General features: G+C 35.6%; 1 long non-coding RNA gene across 1 annotated transcript; it reads right to left on the bottom strand.

The window, feature by feature from the left end:
- Positions 1-619: 619 nt before the first annotated feature.
- On the bottom strand, positions 620-2222 carry LOC116921472. The gene is made up of 3 exons (XR_004393307.2): positions 1989-2222; positions 1466-1930; positions 620-1405 (listed from the first exon to the last, which is right to left on the bottom strand). It is a non-coding gene; the product is annotated as an uncharacterized LOC116921472 (long non-coding RNA).
- Between the last annotated feature and the right edge of the window lie 2307 nt (positions 2223-4529).

Genomic DNA, 4529 nt, shown 5'->3' with positions numbered 1-4529 from the left:
CATATCTTTTAGATACAGGTTGTGACCAAGGCACCGGCGGAGCATCATTAAAAGGTTGCTTTGGACAATTTTGACAACACTTGTTCATTTATGAACAGCGTGTTGCAATTAAGCCTTATCATTAATTTCTTAAATAAATCTAGGTAAAATCTATTGCCCTGTGGATTCCACGGGGCTTTAGTGTCAAAAAGTGCTGTTGTATTATTATAACTATACATTATTATTAAAATATCGTCATATTGTCCCGGGACTCTTGGGTTCAATTCCCAACAGAGGTAAAATGATGTATTAAAATGAAATTGGCGTATAAATTCCCTTCTTTCGTTGACAATTAGAATATTCCCAACACTCGTGCACAGTTAGGTTAATGTGTTGAAGACTGAAGACTCTTCATTATATCAGTCATAGCTCAATGGTAGAGCATTGGATATCTAAGCTAAAGGTCTTGGGTTCGATTCCCATGCAAGTGACGATAATTGATGAACTCCTGCATGAAAGATTTCAGTTTCAAACAGTGCATACTTATTTATAAAATAGTCCAGTTTTATTCTAGGTAAAACGAAATCTTTACAATTGAAATAAAAACCAAAGATGAATACAATAATAATTATATATCTGATTTGTTGAAGACAATTTTATTTAAAATTCTCCACATATTTTACGTGCATACCAGAAACCAGTGCAGGTAAACACTGCCTCAATTGGACCCCCGGGGAGATTACCCGGGGCGTGGCTAAGAGAAGCCGGAAGAAGAGAAGAGTGATGAATTCGAAGGACAAGTTTTAACGTGAGCGATTAACCGTTAATTCGGATTTGTGGGTAGCCCCACAGCCCTCCAATGATATCACAGAACCATGGGGACCCCCACGTCCCCTTTCCGGACAGCGCACTCACAACCTTCTCTGCTGATCACAGTAGCGGCATGACCCACTACGGGCTTATCACAAGTCAAGGGGAAACGGGGCCACAGAAAAGAAGGGAGCCCAGATATGCACTTTAATTTGTTTACAAGAAATACCACGACGTAGTAGAAGATTAGCAAATTATGGTAATTAACAGCCATGCCTCCCATCTTTATTATTCCTGATATGATTGGCATCAGTGGGAATCCTCTTCAAATTCATTATGAACATTAATCTGTAAAACAAAAAAACACATGAATTAGAAAAAAAAATGCGTTATAAATTTTCACTTCACTTCAAAACACTCAGAGAAATCCTGCTATTGACATTCTAAGCAGTTTTTGACCCTAACTAACTTGCCCTTATTTGTGGTACTTGTGAATCGAGAGAGCGTATAGCACTCTTGCGTTCAGCAACTAGTTTTATCTCTTCGTTTTCCTGGCGAAAATATTGTTGGAAGTGGCACAAATTCTTTTGGCGGCTCGTATTTTTAGCAATGCCATCTGGAAAGGAAAAGAACGTTACATACATATGTTGGATGTTTTAGTTTCTTTTAAGCTTACCGCGAACAAATATAAACCAAAGGAGTTAGATGGACATTTTCTCGAACTTTGAGAACTTATAAAAGTAAATTGCCAGCAAATGTCACCTCCAAATTTGTATTCCATTTATGCTACTCTTTGTCCAAGGAAGAGGAAAATAAAGGAGATAATTATGACATACTTGTGGTATATTCTTCAGTAGCCAGAGTTACATCTCAGTCGTGCAGCCACTTTTTTTGTAGAAACTGTTATGCTGCCAAAGGATCATCACTAGAAGACTTACTTCTGAACAATGAAATGGGTTCCTATCTCAAACCTCTTCAAATAGTAGTGCATGGAATGGTCTACAGCCTGTAAACTACCATTTGCTCACCCAAGCATTTTCTTTGTAAGCATTGTACATGTAAGAATGTTCATGTTTGGATAACAGTGGATCCGTTAGAAATAAGTTGGAACTTTATTCAGGAATTTCAACTGGTTCAACTCCTGAAAAAAACAAAGATTAAGTACAACTATTCTGGAAAAACATGTCAAATTTACTGACCTATTTTCTTTGATTCCTTTCATTTTTGGAAAGACAGACTTATTGTATTGAAAAAAGAACAAAACATGTACCAAAAATTTTTCTATCCATACCGTACTCCATTCCCCATGACTAGAAGATGATGAGGAATTTGTCCCTAATAATAAGAAATAAAATTGCCTACTTGATAAGCATGATGTAATAACTGATAAAAGATGACAATAATAAAGTGTGGCCCAAAGAGAAACACACTAAAGGCATGGTATAATAGGTTAGAAGGTACCTCAACTCTGAGAGGAGTCTCCTATCCCGATGTGGCCCCGATTTCAGGACGTTGGGTGGCGCTAGTTGCCAGAGTAGGCCGACTTTACATGGGAGAGATAGGGAATATGAACGTATTTTCAATTCTGTTAAGTAGGAAATAAAATTTTTACAATAATTTATTTTTTTTATTTTTTGAAATACTTTTAGCCACATAGTTCACTTTTTAATATAAAGATATGTTAAATACAATATTTTTAAAAAATTTATATGTGTTCGCTTTGCGGTTTTCCAGCAACAGCTGGTTTGCTAGAGTTCGCGGGGGGTTTAAAAAGGATAAAGGAAAAAAATTCTGTCAACGAGCAGAAACCATGGCAACCAAGCAGACAAATGGCTGTCATTAGAAAAAAAGTGCGCCAAATTTTTTTTAAGTGTTTTTGCTAGTGAAAGACTGTTTTTAAATTTAAAAAAATATTGTTGATACGCAAAATAAAAAGACACATGGTGTATAACCTATGTGGGTACTTATTGCACTCTAGGAAGTATTTATTGAAATGTGAAGATTGCCTAAATACCCTCGAAACGTCTTTGTAATCGCTTCCCCCTGATTTTTCTGAAGCAATTGCGACAAACAGAAAGGATCGCGGTGGTCTGAAGTACTGCACCAAAGAAATGTTCGACTTGTTCATCATAGTTGAAGAAGCTTACCGGGCAGAGGTACTTTTTGTTTTTAGGAAAAAACATTTCAAAACTATTGCATACTAAGTTTATTATTGATGAAATCATAAATTCTTACACACCTTCTCATACAACAGCTAAAATTAACTTTGCTCTATTAAACAGGTTGACTTAGGGAAACTGAACATCCTGGACTGGTTTGAGAGATCGATGGAAACTCTGGGTGTGCTGGTGAAGGAAAATAAATTCAATCCCACCATTTGCTGCGACACACACCGGAAGGAACTTGTCGGTAAATTAGTTTTAGAGTATTTAATCATCAGAAATCATTTGGAAACTAAAAAGTGGGTTAAGGAATTCAATCAACAATCAAAGTCAAAATCACTGCGAAAACAAGCAAAAGTGATTTCTTAGTCTCTTTTCCTTTTTTACTTTTACCGTACTGCCATTCTTACTGACTAATCTAAAGTTGTAACTAAGAAACGATTCAAGCAATAAAACTTGTTCAAAATGTGTTAAAACCTAGTTGTTTGATTATAATTACCGATATTTCATCGATGTGGTTTTCACAAAATAAAAACAAACGTAAATTGAGAAAATGACGGCCAACATAGTTCTTCTGCTTGGTTGTCATGGTTTCTGCTCGTTGACAGAATTTTTTTCCCCTTTATCCTTTTTATACCCCCCGCGAACTCTAGCAAACCAGCTGTTGCTGGAAAACCGCAAAGCGAACCCATATAAATTTTTTAAAAATATTGTATTTAACATATCTTTATATTAAAAAGTGAACTATGTGGCTAAAAATATTTCAAAAAATAAAAAAAATAAATTATTGTAAAAATTTTATTTCCTACTTAACAGAATTGAAAATACGATCATATTCCCTATCTCTCCCATGTAAAGTCGGCCTACTCTGGCAACTAGCGCCACCCAACGTCCTGAAATCGGGCCCAACCGGGAAGGGCCCAGTGGAGGTACCTTCTAACCTATTATACCATGCTAAAGGGATACAGTGATTTTTGGAAATAGAACTGTCACAATTCATCTGTCAAAATTTCCACAACTACCTCTAGTGTCCAGAGTAATTTGACTAAAATAATTAAGATGATGAAAGTAAGAATTGTCCAAAATGTTCTCTAATTCCATAATCGGTCTACTACGCACACTATGTGATGGTGATTCTTCAGTTAACTAATACGGTGGAGGCATGTGAAGAAAAGGTGCAAAGCTAAAGAGCAAAGAGCCTCAGGTTAAAAGTTGCCAAATGATAGAATTGAGTCTTAGACGAAAAACAAAATTTTTTTCTTTTGATTTGTTAATTTTGATTAATAACACGCGTTTATGTTATAAAAGAATTTTTTAAAATGTGCTTTTGTACTCTCATACAGTTCAAGACTTAATAACAGATTTCAAATTGATTAACGCCACTGGGTGTCGGTGTTCGAGATTTACTGTGGCGCTGCATGGAAAAAATCTGTTGCCATAACAACAGTTTGAAAAAAAAATGACAAACGAAATCCGCCCTCAACGTATTTAGCTAAAAAAAAAATACAAAATTTACAAAGAAATCTTTCGCAATAAAAAATAGCCTAGACAACGTAGTTTTATGTAACGAATCGAATA

Source organism: Daphnia magna, linkage group LG1 (assembly GCF_020631705.1).
Source record: "Daphnia magna isolate NIES linkage group LG1, ASM2063170v1.1, whole genome shotgun sequence".
Lineage (NCBI taxonomy): Eukaryota > Metazoa > Arthropoda > Branchiopoda > Diplostraca > Daphniidae > Daphnia > Daphnia magna.
The sequence above is the reverse complement of the archived record's forward strand: the minus strand, read 5'-3'. Positions and strand labels throughout refer to the sequence as shown.